Below are 17941 nucleotides of genomic sequence, written 5' to 3'. Positions count from 1 at the left end.
CCCTAAAACATTACACCCAGCACGACCCCCTACACTACCCAAATACCACTGCACTACCCTAATCCCTAAAACACTACCCCTAGCACGACCCCCTACACTACCCAAACACCACTACACTACCCTAAACCCTAAAACACTACAACACTACCCTAAACCACTACTCACACTACTCCCACCCCTACACTACCCCTAACCCTAAAACACTACCCCTAGCATGACCCCTACACTACCCAAACACCACTACACTACCCTAAACCCTAAAACACTACGACCCTACCCTATACCACTACCCACACTACTCCCACTCCTACACTACCCTAAAACCCTAACACACTATGACACTACAACCCTACCCTAAACCACTACCCACACTACTCCCACCCCAACCACAATCACCCTTACCTCTCTTTCCTCGTGGTTCCTCTCCAGCGCCGCCGTCTCTGCGCCCGGTTCCTGCTTCCTGCTTCCCGTTGAGGGGCGGTGCACGTCGTTGTGAGGAAATGGAAGAGCCTCTGTTTCCTCACAACGAGGTAGATCGGCATTACATCGCATGCGATGTAACAGTGCATACGATGTAAAAAGACGCGTAGTAATGGTTACGCGTTGTTACATCGCATGCGTTGTTACGCTTGCGATGTAATGGCATTGCGGGGAAACAGCCGCGTTGCAATGGCTGTTTCCCGAAGAAAGTGGGGACTACCAAACAAGAAGGGGTTAAGGGGGGGTGAAAGGGGATGATTTGGTAGCTATGACAAAAAGAGATAAGAGGAAGCTAGTGAGAATGCAAGATAGTGCAACAGGATGGTGAAAGAGAACCAAGTGGTAGGCGTAGGTGGTAGAGAAAAGTAGAAGGCAGGGTGAAAATTAAAAGAAAGAAGAGGTTAACAGGTGAGAGGGTGGGAGTCTGAGAGATAAGAAAAAGTGGGACAGCAATTACAGAAGGATTTACCAAGAGACATAAGCAGACTGACTGTTTAGACATGCAGACATGAAATGCAGGAGTTAAGAGAACCATGCAGTACTACTTCCCTTACTCACCTGTTAGAAGTAGTATGACATTACACTATGCACTAATTCACACATTGCTAATGATTGTGAAGACTGGAAAAGGAAGGATCTTCTGGGGCTTAATCAAGTGGCTCTTAATACCGGGAGATAAAGCCACAAGAAACTTGGGATTACTGGGAAGGATAATGAGAGAAACCTCACTGTGGAATGGAGAAACACTGAAAGAAGTAAACAAGCTGATGGGCTTTCGGCATTGGGATCTCATAGGGATATCTAAAGTAGGAGATGTGATGGAGAAGTACTGAAAGAGTTTGATACACTGCAAGAGGAATATAAACTGCCAGATACTCACATTTATAAATCTAACTAGCTCAGACGTGTCCTAGAGGCGGAACTGGTGAACTAGAAGGATCTACCTGATAGTAGCCCCCTGGAAAATAGACATGTCCTCGGGGAGAGGGACAGGGACCCAAAAGAAGAAATTGATTGGGAAGCTGCACTCATGCTTTGAGGGAGATAACTACAAAGGCAATACTGAGATTAATGCAACTACGAAGTCTGCACAAGGCTTACTATAATAGAGGTAAACTCTATAAAGTGAGAAAAGTACAGATTCCCACATGTAGGAGATGCAACAAAGAAGATGGTATGTTTTACAGACAATCAGGGGATGTCCAAAAACACATATATTCTGGCAATAAATAACGTTCGGTGCAATTGAGGGATAAAATCGATTTTCTACATTTATCGTAATCTTTGGTGTTAGCATGATGTATCTATATATAGATATATATATATATATATATATATAAATGTATATCATAGTGTAGACTAATTAGTTATGTCAATACAGGAACTCCTTTCCGCTCTTGTATTATATTTCTTCGCACGCAGACTAAGAACAAAACAGACTCCATTTTGTCTGTACATGTATTAGACTCGGATGGCGGTCACGTGCCACCCTCCAGCAGTCGAGTAAGCCCTGTTAGTTGAGTTATACAGACAGCTGAATTCATACTATTCGTTCCTGTTCTGAGACCCAAGGTCGCATCTGGTTTCAAAGGTGATAAGCGCATTCCTGGAGGCTCCGTACCCGTGCTCCCAGGCACCGAGACGAAAGGGAGTCACCCCTCCTGATCCTCCCCAATAATAGCAGAAGCAGACTTCTAAACGAGCTTTGTGTGCCATATATGGTCTTTCCTTTAAGCTACTGTGCCTACTGGTATTTTTCCATGTACGATGATCTCATGTAACGCAATGAAAGTATATATGCCATAAATTGAGTGTGAATCGTCAGTCTGCTCCAAGCACTGGCTGGGTGACGTCGGAGAGGCTCCTCTATAGAGTATTTTGCTTAATAAATGATTGACTTTCCCTCACTGCCAACTGACTGATTATTTGGTAAGACGATAATTGGGGGCTATTGGTAGGTATAGCTCGATAGATTATTTTTGTAATACGACAGTTGGCGACTCTGGTGGGACTCCACGTTTGGGGTCGTCCTCCCTAGACGGGGCAAGAAGGACAAGGAAAGGGGAGCTCTGGTCGAGGGGGTGGACTGACTCTGGCTGAACTCCGCTCTCGAGATCAAAGAGCCCCAGCTGCTAGTGACCCCTCGCCGGAGTCCTGCGGGCGTAACCCAGGAGCTGACCGTGTTGGTCTTCAGGAGTGGGCAGTGGAGATCACGCAATCATACCTGAGTGCACCAGGTGAGTGTATTGGTTTGGTGTCTTTGGATTACGCTGTTGAGCGGCGTCTTGGAAACAGTTAACTGTATTTGGTTGGTGGTCGGTGTACCACGGAGAACTTTGGAGGTCTGACGGGGTGGCATTGAGGCTGCACAGGCAGATGCTCCACGGACTTATTTGGTGAATAATAGAGGTTTTCGATCGGACGCCTTGGTGAGGCACGTGTGGTGCTCACCCGGCCGGACTGTTCTCGGAAAGGCCCGTGGTTGCACCTGGGTAGCCTTTTGGACACAACTGAAGCGGCACTAAGGCAGCGGACTCAGTCAGAATAGTCCTGAAGGTGAAACAGGAAGACTACGGGATGGTCTGTAGGCCGGTCTGTGGTTAATTCCTGTATGATGGCCTCTTGGTAGTCTCCGAACTGCCTGCTTCTGGTATCTGTTGGTCTGGTGGTTGGAAATCTGCGAGTTCTCCACGAACGGGAGTCGACGGGCTCCGTTCTGTGGTTGTTTGGTTCTGGAAAAAGACATGCCAATGTAAAATACTGTATGTTTTGTTCGTCCTTTTTATGCCTCAGACCCTGTTTGAGGAGAGATTGAGCATGAGTGAACATGGCCATGTCTGAGAGCTTGTGAGCGGGTGTATTGTTGATAAACAAAATGTTGTGTTTTAGTAAAATATGTTTTGGATGTTGTTGCCGCCGTAAGAGCGGACAATTGGATGAAAGCCAGCCTGCTCCACCAGAGGGCAGCCCAAATTTCGATATGTATGTAAAACATGGCCTTACGCCTATTTTGTTTAATAATTTATGGCACAAATATACGAAGGATAATGTAGAATTGCAATGGCCCTTAACTGGATCGTTTGATGAGAAAAAGATACAGTATTTACAGGATCGATTGTTCGCCAAAAGAAGTCGGCAGGCAATGTTCGATTCTTTAAAGCTGTGGCTCGCTCCTTCCCCACGAGTTGAGGAGTCGCTCCCACTGTCCCTGCAGACAGCTGGTTTCTCCGCGCTGCTTTGCCATAATTATTGACTCTGTTCATCTCCTGCTGCATAGCTAAGTAGCGCTTTGCCTGTTCTGCGCTGTTTAGCTGCTCAAAGTGTATTTTACATTGGCGCTCTGTGGCTTGTAAAATTGTGCCGCTTTTTAACATTGTGCTTGCTTTGTGCCTCATTTGCGCTCTGTTACATAACTACTGCTTCACCTACGCTCTCAGCGCATTCTCCTGTAGCGCTACGCTGTGCCTCTCCCCTCCGCCTCCATCTTGTTTGTTTTCCTCGTCGTCCTCGTGCACCCGCCCCGCCTCCCAGCTGATACGCCCTCCCACTGTCCTCAAATAGCTCCCTGCCCCTGGTAGCGCCGTGACTCGCTCCTTCCCCACGAGTTGAGGAGTCGCTCCCACTGTCCCTGCAGACAGCTGGTTTCTCCGCGCTGATTTGCCATAATTATTGACTCTGTTCATCTCCTGCTGCATAGCTAAGTAGCGCTTTGCCTGTTCTGCGCTGTTTAGCTGCTCAAAGTGTATTTTACATTGGCGCTCTGTGGCTTGTAAAATTGTGCCGCTTTTTAACATTGTGCCTCATTTGCGCTCTGTTACATAACTACTGCTTCACCTACGCTCTCAGCGCATTCTCCTGTAGCGCTACGCTGTGCCTCTCCCCTCCGCCTCCATCTTGTTTGTTTTCCTCGTCGTCCTCGTGCACCCGCCCCGCCTCCCAGCTGATACGCCCTCCCACTGTCCTCAAATAGCTCCCTGCCCCTGGTAGCGCCGTGACTCGCTCCTTCCCCACGAGTTGAGGAGTCGCTCCCACTGTCCCTGCAGACAGCTGGTTTCTCCGCGCTGCTTTGCCATAATTATTGACTCTGTTCATCTCCTGCTGCATAGCTAAGTAGCGCTTTGCCTGTTCTGCGCTGTTTAGCTGCTCAAAGTGTATTTTACATTGGCGCTCTGTGGCTTGTAAAATTGTGCCGCTTTTTAACATTGTGCTTGCTTTGTGCCTCATTTGCGCTCTGTTACATAACTACTGCTTCACCTACGCTCTCAGCGCATTCTCCTGTAGCGCTACGCTGTGCCTCTCCCCTCCGCCTCCATTTTGTTTGTTTTCCTCGTCGTCCTCGTGCACCCGCCCCGCCTCCCAGCTGATACGCCCTCCCACTGTCCTCAAATAGCTCCCTGCCCCTGGTAGCGCCGTGACTCGCTCCTTCCCCACGAGTTGAGGAGTCGCTCCCACTGTCCCTGCAGACAGCTGGTTTCTCCGCGCTGCTTTGCCATAATTATTGACTCTGTTCATCTCCTGCTGCATAGCTAAGTAGCGCTTTGCCTGTTCTGCGCTGTTTAGCTGCTCAAAGTGTATTTTACATTGGCGCTCTGTGGCTTGTAAAATTGTGCCGCTTTTTAACATTGTGCTTGCTTTGTGCCTCATTTGCGCTCTGTTACATAACTACTGCTTCACCTACGCTCTCAGCGCATTCTCCTGTAGCGCTACGCTGTGCCTCTCCCCTCCGCCTCCATCTTGTCTGTTTTCCTCGTCGTCCTCGTGCACCCGCCCCGCCTCCCAGCTGATACGCCCTCGCCCCTCCCCCTCCACTATCCATATATGACAGTTCTTCCCGCGCGCAGCGTTCACGCGCAGCGTCCGCGCCCAACCCGCGCCGAAGGTGCGCCAAAGGTAAGCCCGTCTACGCCCGTCCGCGCCTGGACCGCGCCCAGCGCCATACCCCCTGCCCCTCGCGCTGCCCAGCCCCACCGCATTACCTACGATGCTGCCACCCTCCTAGCCCTTAACCCCGGTCGCGCCCCCAACTGCGTCCAAGCCGCTCCTGGACGCACCCATGGACCGTTCTCCTGCCCCTCCTGCAAATTCATCGGCACCGCCAACATCTCCGCTACGACCACACCACAGATTCCCGACCCCAACCACCTAGAATGCATCCTTCTCAACACCCGCTCGGTCCACAGGCACGCCATCGACCTTTGGAACCTACTAGACACCATCTCTCCTGACGTCGCCTTCCTAACGGAAACATGGATGAACGCTTCCTCCGCCCCTGACATCGCCATTGCCATACCTGATGACTATAAGATCACACGCAAGGACCGCACCGACCATACAGGAGGTGGAATCGCTATCGTCCATAAGAAATCAATCCGCATCTCAACCAACTCTGACGCCAACCTCGCTAACTCCGAACACCTTCACTTCCAGATCCACATCGACCCCAAGACCACACTCAGAGGCACCCTCCTCTACAGACCACCAGGACCCCGCGCAAAATTCAGTGAAGACATCACGGACTTCATCACCCCACACGCGCTCCCCTCCAAAGACTACATCCTTCTGGGAGACCTCAACTTCCACCTGGAAAAGATCAACGACCGCAACACCGCCACCCTCTTAGACAACCTCGCCAACCTCGGACTTAAACAACTGATCACTTCCCCCACCCACATCGCAGGTCACACACTCGACCCCATCTTCACCTCCAGCAACCATGTCTCCTTCAACCACACTACGGATCTCCTCTGGACTGACCACAGCTGCGTTCACTTCACCTACAACAAACCGAAACCCATCGTCCACCTCCAACCAACTCTTCAAAGAAACTGGAACAAAATCACCACGGAGCAGATCTCCACATCGCTCCTTCAAACCTCCCCAGCCCTCTCTTCTAACGCCAACGAAGCCGCATCTAACCTCACCCTTTGGTTATCCAACACCGCCGACACCTTAGCACCACTGAAAAAACGCCAACACAAACTCGGCATCAAGAAGGCCTCATGGTTCAACGATGACCTCAAGAAGTCCAAGAAACTGTGCCGCTCCCGTGAAAAGGCCTGGAAAAAAGACCCATCCACCAGTAACAAGGACGCCTTCAAAAGCGCCATCCGTACTCACCACCAACTGATCCGAATAGCCAAGAAAACAGCATTCAAAGATCGACTGGACAACAACGCCCACAACAGCAAGGAACTTTTCAACATCGTCAAGGAATTTTCCAACCCCTCGGCCAACTCCAACGACATCACCCCCTCTCAAGCCCTCTGCGACTCCCTAGCCTCTTTTTTCCACAACAAGATTGCTGACATCCACAACAGCTTCGACAACCAACCTGGAAGCCAGCCCACCCTACCATCAGCTGACCATCTGCCCCCCGTTAACACCCTTAACGCCTGGAACCCCATCTCCACTGAGGACACCATCCGCCTGATGAATTCCATCCACTCTGGATCCCCCACAGACCCATGCCCTCACCACATCTTCAACAAAGCAGACTCCGTCATAGCTCCTCACCTCCGAGACGTCATCAACTGTTCCTTCAACTCCGCTACCTTCCCAGAAGATTGGAAACACGCTGAACTCACCGCCCTTCTGAAAAAACCAACAGCAGACCCCACCGAACTCAAAAACTACCGCCCCATCTCGCTTCTTCCATTCCCGGCCAAAGTCATCGAAAAAGCTGTCAACAACCAGCTCGCCGCCTTCCTCGAAGCCAACAATTCACTCGACCCTTCACAATCTGGCTTCCGAGCCAAACACAGTACTGAGACCGCCCTCATCGCAGCAACAGACGACATTCGAACTCTATTGGACAATGGAGACACAGTCGCCCTCATCCTCCTCGACCTCTCTGCAGCCTTCGACACAGTCTGCCACAGCACCCTTTTACAACGCCTCAGAAACATCGGAATCCAAGGAAAGGCACTGGAATGGATAACCTCGTTCCTCACCGGAAGAACCCAGAGAGTCCGCCTCCCACCATTCAAGTCCGAGGCCTCTGAAATCATCTGCGGCGTACCGCAAGGATCCTCACTCAGTCCCACCCTCTTCAACGTATACATGAGCCCCCTCGCGGCCATCGCCCGCCAACACAACCTCAACATCATCTCTTACGCGGATGACACTCAACTGATCCTATCTCTCACCAAGGACCCCAGCACCGCCAAAACTAACCTTCACGAAGGAATGAAAGAAGTCGCCGAATGGATGAAACAAAGCCGACTGAAACTGAATTCAGACAAAACAGAAATCCTCATCTTAGGTAAATCCCCCTCTGCTTGGGACAACTCCTGGTGGCCGGAAGCCCTCGGAAATGCACCCATCCCGACAGACCACGCACGGAACCTTGGTGTCATCCTGGATTCCTCACTATCAATGAACAGACAAGTCAACGCCGTATCCTCTTCCTGCTTTAACATTCTTCGCATGCTCAGAAAAACATTTCGCTGGATCCCCACCGAAACAAGGAAAATAGTCACCCACGCTCTGGTCACGAGCCGACTGGACTACGGAAACACCCTCTACGCAGGTACCACCGCTAAACTCCAGAAGAAACTACAACGAATCCAAAACGCCTCAGCCAGGCTCATATTAGACATCCCACGCAACGAACACATCTCTGGTCACCTTAAAGATCTCCACTGGCTACCCGTCAATAAGAGGATTACTTTCCGACTGCTCACCCACGCACACAAATCACTCTACGACATCGGACCAGATTGCCTCAACTCTCGACTGTCCTTCTACTCCCCCTCCCGCCAACTTCGCTCCTCCAACCAAGCCTTCGCCACTGTACCTCGCATCAACAAGACCACCATGGGAGGCAGATCCTTCTCTTACCTGGCTGCCAAAACATGGAACTCACTCCCCGCTTACCTTCGCCTCACCCAGAATCACCTAGCGTTCAGAAAGCAGCTTAAAACGTGGATATTTGACAAATAATCCTCCTCCCCTTCCTAAGCGCCTTGAAACCCTCTGGGTATGTAGTGCGCTATATAAATCCTATGACTTGACTTGACTTGACTTGGCAGAAAGAGGCAAAACACCATTGCATAAGGGAAGAAAAACTGCTCAAAGTTAAAAATGGTCAGACCATAAGTCAGAAGGCTGTAGCATATGTTAGAGTACAAACTAAGAAAAACGTTGACTGTATAGACAGACAGTTTAGGTTACAGGCGGATAAAAATTACACAGTTTGAACCGAGCCGGAAGATGAAATTGAGGACCTATTGGATGTGCGTCCTCCGCCTCCTTATGCCCCGCAACGAGTATACTCCGCGATACCACTTGTAATGGCCCCCGCCTCGTCCGCCCCACAAGCCATGGCCCCGGCTGTTACTACAGCCTCAACCCTTACGGGGCCAACTTTCACTCCCGTTTCCCCAGTACCAGCCACGGCTACAATATTGACTGGCGGCCTGTCACCTGCCTCTATGTCCTCTGTGACATTAGCTTCACCGGCTTCGGCTTGGCCTTCTTTGTCAGCCACGTCGACGCCCGCAATTATTGATTCAACCCCCTCCCATGCCTCCGGGACTCTGGGCGCCCGACGGTTGTATGCCCGTGCTACAGTAGGCTACAGGTAGAAACAGATGGTAATAGATCAAGCATCCCAATGGGTACGGAACGTCATCTATACAATTACAGATATCTGGGGAACCATGAAGGATTATTAACCATTTATGCAGCAATATGCTTTAAAAACCAAGACCAATCGTTTAATTTCCCTATGGGAACAATGTTTCACAGGTGGGAGAGCCCCACAGGTCTTATATGACATTGTGGACCGGGCACATAAATTTGAATTAGGATTAGAAGATGTATATGGGAATCTTGTGACTATAATGAAGTATCGGGAAAGGATGTTCACTAAATGCCCGAATTGGGACTCTCAGAATCCCATGCGGGTAGTTCATCCTATTAACATCCCCAAATCCCTGAGGTCAGGGACAATAGTAATCCAATCATTCAAGCTCGCGTTGAAGTCCGGTTCCAAGAGCAATGGGTGTATACCCCTTGGAAAAGAAGTGAGGTTCTTTCCCTGAAGTCCCAGCTACCTGACCGTCAAAAAATCTCAATGCTTATTAGAAGGAACTCACTGAGGCCGCTTCATCGGCCGTGATGACCTTAGCTGATATAGGATTATTTTTTGGGTTACTGGTCCCTGTCGATGTATGGCGACAGGTGCATGATCATCCTCACGTTAATGAGTTAGGAGGAACTTGGGATCAAATTAAAGATTGGGACAAGGATCGGAAACCCGGAGATAAACCTAAACCGGAAATGTTAGCTTTGCAGGGTCGGATCATTACATATATGCATTCTTTAATCCCACCCTGGAAGGTGGATTGGGATAAATTAACCACCTGCAAACAGAAGAAGGATGAGAGTGTGTCTGATTTCTTTACTCGATTTGAGGGAGTATTCATTGATTTTAGTGGGCAAGATTTGTCGGTGGAAGGTGGGATAAGATTATTCGTTAATCATTTTGTGACTAATCTGTTGCCCGAAATATCTGCTCGGCTCCAGGCAGCAGAAAGCACTTGGACCACCTCTACTCCTTCTGTTGTTTTGAGTATGGCCCAATATTATGAACATAGGGAAAACGAGAGCAAAGATAAGTCTGACAAGAAGACGAAGGATCTTAAGACTCAAGTGTTATTACAGCAAGTAGCTAGAGGACGGGGTAGAGACGGAGTGGGAAGAGGGTTTGTTCCAAGAGGGGTGGGAACAGGACGAGGAGGGGGTCCAGCTGTTACTTTGGGAGCAAACCAATGTGCATACTGTAAACAGGAAGGGCATTGGCGAGCTCAGTGTCCTTTCCTCTTAGCGCAAAATGGAGCTGTGAGAGGCAGAGGAAGAGGACAAGGAGGAGTTGATCGGAGTGACATGAGAAGAGAAGAGGTGATACGAGGTGAGGCAGGGGGAAATTATTTTGATAATTCAAAAGGGAGGCAGTACTATAATGAAGATTATGGAACTGACGGGCCAGATGGGTATTGCTATGGGTAGGGCAGCCACGGATAGAGTAGGGGCCAAGTGGCAGTACCCTTCGATCAGAGAGGGCCTTATGTTAAAGGGCAATTAATGGGGACTGTCGAGGATTTTCTAGTAGACACAGGTGCAATGAATAGTTTGATTGCTCGTTCAATGGTCCCAGGGGCTGCTCTGTCCGGGCAAAATAATGTTTCAGTCGGGTTTTCTGGAATCCCGGTAGTAAGCCCCATTTCTAAGCCTCTCCCGCTTACCATAGGTCCAGTCACGGTGGATTCCCCATTTTTGTTGACGTCACATTCTGGGGAATATTTATTGGGAGTGGACCTGCTGAAGAAATTGCATGCAAAGATTTATTGTTCTCCTGATGGAGTGTATTTAACTATTCAATCGCCTGGTCAGCACACTCGGCAGAGTTTTGCGAAAAATGAACCCCTCCCTCCTGAGATTGCTGTCATTCCATCTACATTATGGGCGACTGGTGATACGGACGTTGGCCTTTTAAATTTTCTGCCAGTCTCTATCACTTTAAAACCAAATGCTCGTCTACTCCGTATTCCGCAGTACAAAATGTCACCGGCTGGTGAGAAGGCATTATTGATAATTATACAGGATTTAATTGACAAAGGCGTAGCAGAAGAAACGGTTTCTAATACCTGTAATAGCCCTATTTTACCAATTTTGAAAAAGGCCCCTACAGGGAGTGGCCCTGATTATGCTGACACTTATCGTTTTGTAATTGACCTGCGCGAAATTAATAAAGTAGTAGTACCTCAATATCCAGTGGTTTCAGACATCACAACAATTCTTAGTATGATTTCCCCAACAGCTAAGTTTTTCTCCGTTATAAACTTGAAGAATGCTTTCTTTAGCATTCCAATACACCCTAATAGCCGTCATATTTTCGGCTTCTCGTTATCTGGGCGCAGCTTTAGATTTTGCCGCGCTCCTCAGGGCTAAACTGAGAGTCCTAGTATTTACAGTCAAGCTTTGAAAGTGCTCTTGGACGAATTGACTTTGCCCTCAGGGAACGTCCTCTTGCAATATGTGGACGATTTATTAGTGGCATCAGACACTGGGGAAGGCTGTAAGGAAGCTACGGTTAAATTATTATCGCATTTAGCAGCCAACGGTAATAAAGTGTCTCTTTCTAAGTTTCAATATTGTCGACAGGAGGTGACCTATCTCGGTACTCTACTGTCGAAAGAGGGGAGAAAACTAACTCCTGAACGTGTGTCTACTATTTTTAACATGCCTGTTCCTCGTACTCAACATGATGTTCGTGCATTTCTTGGCATAATCTCTTACTGTCGCCAGTGGATTCCTAACTTTTCTCTTCTTACTAAACCTCTCTTGTACCTAACCACTAAGGATGTGCATGAACCTCTACCCTGGACTGATGAATGTCAGAAGGCTTTTGATTCTTTGAAAACTGCTCTTTGTTCTGCACCTGTCCTAGGAACTCCAGACTACTGAAAGCCTTTTGTGCTTTATGTACACGAGGTGGACGGTTGTTCGCTTTCTGTGTTAACACAAGGATTTGGTGGTAAGCAAAGGCCTTGTGCTTATTTTTCGGCAGTATTGGATTATGTTGCCAGAGCACTTACCAGCTGTTTGAGGGCTACTGCTGCGGTGGCGGTGGCCATCCGACAGTCATAAGGACTCGTTTTAAATCCTGACCTCACAGTGATGGTACCGGATGCTGTGGATACACTCTTGAATAAAACTAAGACTCAGCACCTTACGAGTTCACGTCTTACTGGATATGAATTGACTTTATTCGCTCCCCATATCACTATCAAAAGGTGTGCCACTCTGAATCCAGCCACGTTACTACCCCTCCCTTCGGACGAGCCAAACAATGACATACAAAATTGTATATTTCGGACTGAGGAAGAAACAAAGGGACGGGGGACCTCACAGACATGCCCCTATATGACCCCAAAGGGGAGTTGTATGTGGATGGCTCCTGTTTCAACTTACCAGATGGCACAACGACAGCTGCGTATGCAATCACCACCCTTCGCACCGTAGTTGAGGCTTTTCGAGTTCTCTATCATTCCACGCAAACAGCTGAGTTAATAGTGCTGTTGCGAGCCTGTGAGTTAAGTGAAGGATTGAGGGTAAAAATTTACACCGATAGCCAGTACGCCTTTGGATTGGCTCATAGTTTCGGAAAATTGTGGGCAGAAAGGGGGTTTCTCACTTCACATGGCCAACGAATACAACATGGCCCTTTGATCTTAAGGTTGTTAACTGCTTTGACACTGCCCCTAAAGGTAGCAATTGTGAAATGTAGTGCACACAAGGCAATAGTGGATACTGTGGGAGAAGGGAATGCTTTTGCTGATCAAATAGCGAAGGAAACTGCTAGATCTAAAGTGTCTCCCATGTATGTAAGTTCGGCTAGATGGGTTGAGGAGTCTGAAATGTTTGATAACACCATAGAAAGCGTCCGAGAAATGCAGAAAGAAGCTACCCCTGCTGAACTGTCCCGTTGGGAAAATGAGGTGGGGAGGTTGGATGATAATGGTTGTTGGATTGACTTAAGTGAGAAACAAAGGTGGATGCTTCCCAATGCATTTGTTAATGCTGTGGTAATTTTGGCTCATGGAACAGCACAAGAAACACGAGAAATTATGCAGATTGATGAGGGTATTTTTGAGGACTGATTCTTTTGATTAGCTACATCATGCTAAAAGGGTGGTTCTGAGGGATAAAATCGATTTTCTACATTTATTGTAATCTTTGGTGTTAGCATGATGTATCTATATATATATATATAAATGTATATCATAGTGTAGACTAATTAGTTATGTCAATACAGGAACTCCTTTCCGCTCTTGCATTATATTTCTTTGCACGCAGATTAAGAACTAAACAGACTCCATTTTGTCTGTACATGTATTAGACTCGGATGGTGGTCACGTGCCACCCTCCAGCAGCCGAGTAAGCCCTGTTAGTTGAGTTATACAGACAGCTGAATTCATACTATTCTTTCCTGTTCTGAGACCCAAGGTCGCATCTGGTTTCAGAGGTGATAAGCGCATTCCTGGAGGCGCCGTACCCGTGCTCCCAGGCACCGAGACGAAAGGGAGTCACCCCTCCTGACCCTCCCCAATAATAGCAGAAGCAGACTTCTAAACGAGCTTTGTGTGCCATATATGGTCTTTCCTTTAAGCTACTGTGCCTACTGGTATTTTTCCATGTACGATGATCTCATGTAACGCAATGAAAGTATATATGCCATAAATTGAGTGTGAATCGTCAGTCTGTTCCACGCACTGTCTGGGTGGTCGTCGGAGACGCTCCTCTATAGAGTATTTTGCTTAATAAATGATTGACTTTCCCTCACGGCCAACTGACTGATTATTTGGTAAGATGATAAATGGGGGCTATTGGTAGGTATAGCTCCATAGATTATTTTTTTAATACGACACAATCCTAGGCGAGGGTTTACCATGCAGCCCCCATTTTATTATACTGGGTAGCCCTAACAGTGCTTATCTCCCCAGAGCCAACCTGATGTTGTGTATGTTGAGGTTCATAATAGCTAAGAGAAATATCACAAGGGAATGGGGTAACAAACATATTCCCACCTAACAGTGGTGGCTATTAGACATGGACATATGCATGGGAGTGGAGCGAGTGGTGTATGAGGGAAGGGAATGCCCAAAAAAATTTGATAAGATATGGGGTAGAAGGAGAGATGAAATAAACCATGGGCCGAAAGATTAATTGGGGACAGCTCCAAACAGAGGGGCAGTATAAGGAATAAGCATGAAACTGCGCAAACTATTGTCTAGTATGGATGTGCTGGAATTCAGTGTTTGTGGGTACTGAGCCCTGGAGGGGAACTCTGCCGTGTTTCAAGGTGCCAGGGGATCAGTGTGGACAGTAATTTGACTATACTGTGTTGACCTAATCAAAATTGATAGACTATATTGTTCTATGTTGAAAAAACGAAAACATATATTTCAACAAATAATTGTGAGGATTGATTCACCAGGGATTGAGCTGATGCATGATTTATGAATGAAACCCTTCATCACTCTTCATAGGAACAGATGCTGTGCTAGACACATTGCTCAGTTTCTGTGTATAGGTATTTTGAAATGAAAACCCTTATTGCGGTAAACAATATCGCTTTCAGTTTTCTGTATAGAATATTTTTGTTCCATTTGAAATAAAAATATATAAACGTCTTCACTGTTAATGATCACATCTTATACATAGTCTGCCATGTACACAAAAACTCACTAGTGCTAGTTCTGGGCCACTCGTGCATCAATCAGAAAATACATACACATATTTAGGTCCACTGTACACAGTTACAATAATGAGTCTACACAACAACAGAAAAGTGAAGAACAGGAACACTGGGAAATATTTAAGAGACTGAATTTCATACCATTAGACCAAAAATATATCTCTTCTCACTACAGCCCAAGCTGGATGAATGATGCTGAGAGAAGAAGGAACTTCTGGATGGCTCCATATGGAAGAAGAGCTTACTTTCATTGGTGTGCTTCATAATTTTGTATTCTCACACAGAGTTCATGTGTACACTTTTGCATGCTTGGATAGCGTGAGAAAGGTGAGAAATTTGACCAGTCCACAATGATTATGTATTCTATAAAACACAAGGTGAAAGATTTTGATTTTTTGTTACGCGTTTCATTGCATAAAACAGGTTCCTGTTTCTGTATCTATACCAAAATGCACAACAGCATGATTTACATCAATGAACACACTCTTTTGCTGAGGCGAAAATGTTAAAGCTAATGTTGTTTTAGGCCCCATGCCTCAAGGCTCGTTTACCCTTCTATGTTAAAGTGCCACTATGCCAAAACGAAAAACCTAGGGGCTTATTTATGAGAAGCAAACGTAGCCCGGTGCCGCAAGTTAATTTGCTGCGCCACGCTGCGTTAGTTTCGAGGCACTGGGATGCAACGTATTTACAGCACCATGTTGCATCTCTGTGCTTTTCCTTGCACTGGCGTGCAAACTAAGGCCAGGCATCAGCACAGGCACCCTTGCACCATGGTGCAAGGATGCCTGTGTCATGGAGAGAATGTTTATGTGCAGGAAGGAGTACCTTCCTGCACTAGAACAATCACTTGAGTGGATTTCTTCTTCCAATGCGTGCTGTAGAATGCAGCACGGATTGAAAGAAAAAAATTAGGAGAAATTAAAACATCTCTCCTCGTTGCCCCTCTCTACGCCACCCCTGAGGGTGACGTAGCATTCTGACGCATTTCCAGGTTTCCGATTGCTCGTAAATCTAGAAATGCATCAGTGGACATGGGTATTGCATAGGAACACCCACAGCAACAGCCATGTCGTGCCCCTAACACGCAAGGTGTTGCGTGAAATGGGGCGATATGTACGAGCACACGTAAAGCCACGCAGGGTGTTATGTTATGTTATGTTAAGGGGCATTTTTAAAGCGCTCTGTCACCATGGGTTTCCTGGCGCTAGTCTGACACTGAAAGGGAGAAGGAGTTAACCAGAATGTGGGAAAAGCCAGGTTTTTAGGGATTTACGAAATTGGGTTAGTGAATTAGAGAATTTGAGTGAGGAGGGGAGAGAATTCCAGAATGTGGGGGCAAGGAGAGCAAATCTCCGGCCACCCATTCTGCAGAGTTTAAAGGAGGGAACGACCAAGAGGCGAAGGGTAGAAGATCTGAGATTACGTGAGGGGCAGTAGGGACTGATGAGGGATTTCAGAAAGGCGGGGCAAGTGCCAGTGAGAGATTTGAAGGTGAGGCAGCCGATTTTAAAGGCTGCCCTAGAGGAGATAGGAAGCCAGTGAAGTTTAGTGAGAAAGGGTTTGGCTGATTGCCATTTCGGAATCCCGCAGGCTAGTCTCGCCGCTTGGTTCTGGACGATCTGGAGTCTAGAGAGAAGGCCTTTAGGCAGCCCATGATAAAGGGAGTTGGAGAAATCCAAGCGGGAGAGAACAAGGGCCATGATGACTAAAATCAAGGCATCAGGCGTCAGAAGGTACGCCACCTTTCTGATCCTGCGCAGCTGGTACATGCAGGAGGAGACCAACGACCCTATTTGGGGTTTGAGAGATAACTCGGAGTCAATGATGACCCCGAGACTCTTTACTGAAGCCACGGGGGAGGGAGGAGCACCAAGATCTCCCGGCCAGAAATGCGGGCCCCAGTGAATAGAGCTCTTGCCGGGAAGAAGGAGTTCCGTCTTCCCGGGATTGAGTTTGAGCTGGTTCTGGCTCATCCACTGGAGGATATGGGTCATGGCCGCCTGGAAGTTAGAAACAGCAGAAGAAGAGTCAAGAGGAAAGATGAGTTGCAGGTCGTCAGCGTAATTAAATACGGTGACGTCCCACTGCCTCAGAGAAAAGAGAAGAGGTTGAAGATATAGATTGAAAAGAAGAGGGGATAAGGAAGAGCCCTGGGGGACCCCGCAGAGTGAACACTCCCTAGAAGACCTGAAAGTACCCAGGCTAAGAGTCTGAGACCTCCCGGACAAGAAGGATTTGACCCACGTCAGCGCCAGGCCCTGGATGCCGGCCTTCTCGACACGTGGCCTTACGTGTGCTTGAAAATTTCACGCAGGAGGTTGCGCTGCCGGTGCGTCACACAACGTGATGCACCGACAGCGCAAGGGGCTCATAAATAAGCCCCCTAATGTCCCCTGCCACCCTCACTTACTTCACTCATCACAAAACATAAAATAAGTGGCCTACACCACAGTCTCACTGATGGAAAAAGGGAAAGAGACTGAAATGTACACAATAGTACCATGGTTGAATTTACTGCCATTAAGCAGGTGGTGATTTGCCAAGTGTTCATTTCTGGGTCTCAGAGAAATTAGGGTGGCAGAAAAGGTGATGTCCAGGTCACAAAGGCAGTAGGAACTCAAATCCAAGGGGCAGGGCCTGAAAAGCCAAGAAGGTGGAGGCGCTCTTCTGAGCTCCCGCCCGGCTCAGTTGAGGCAGCGATCTGCTGGGTACTGGTATGCCTAGTTGGAGATGGTGGTGTGGCCCGGGTCCGCATTGGACCCAGAAGTGGAAGGGGACAATATTTCCCTTGTGGCCTGGGCACTGTGCAGTTCCAGCACGGCCATAGTGACGGACCGCACCCTTGACAAGATGGCAGGTGGGAGATAAAGTTCATTGGCCTTGCTTAGTGTAGGAAAACAAGGGTACCCCAATAAGTGAACCTGGGGTATGATATGTTTTAGGAAAACAATGGTTCAGGGTGGGCCTTACTAGGTCCCGAATAGCAACCCCGGGGAAGGGGCAGTGTAAGATCGATTTAAGCTGGACAATGTAATCAAGAAAGGGGAGCGAAAGTGTAGGGAGACATATGCAATTTATTTGCAAACAATACACATAGAATTCTACAGATATTATCAGGTGCTCACATAAGTGACAAGGTGTGTGTTGTGACAAAGTGAAGGTGAATTAAGAAACAAAACATCCCAATTACAACAG

Source organism: Lissotriton helveticus, chromosome 4_1 (genome assembly GCF_964261635.1).
Source record: "Lissotriton helveticus chromosome 4_1, aLisHel1.1, whole genome shotgun sequence".
Taxonomy (NCBI): Eukaryota; Metazoa; Chordata; class Amphibia; order Caudata; family Salamandridae; genus Lissotriton; species Lissotriton helveticus.
This window is presented reverse-complemented; position numbering follows the sequence as displayed.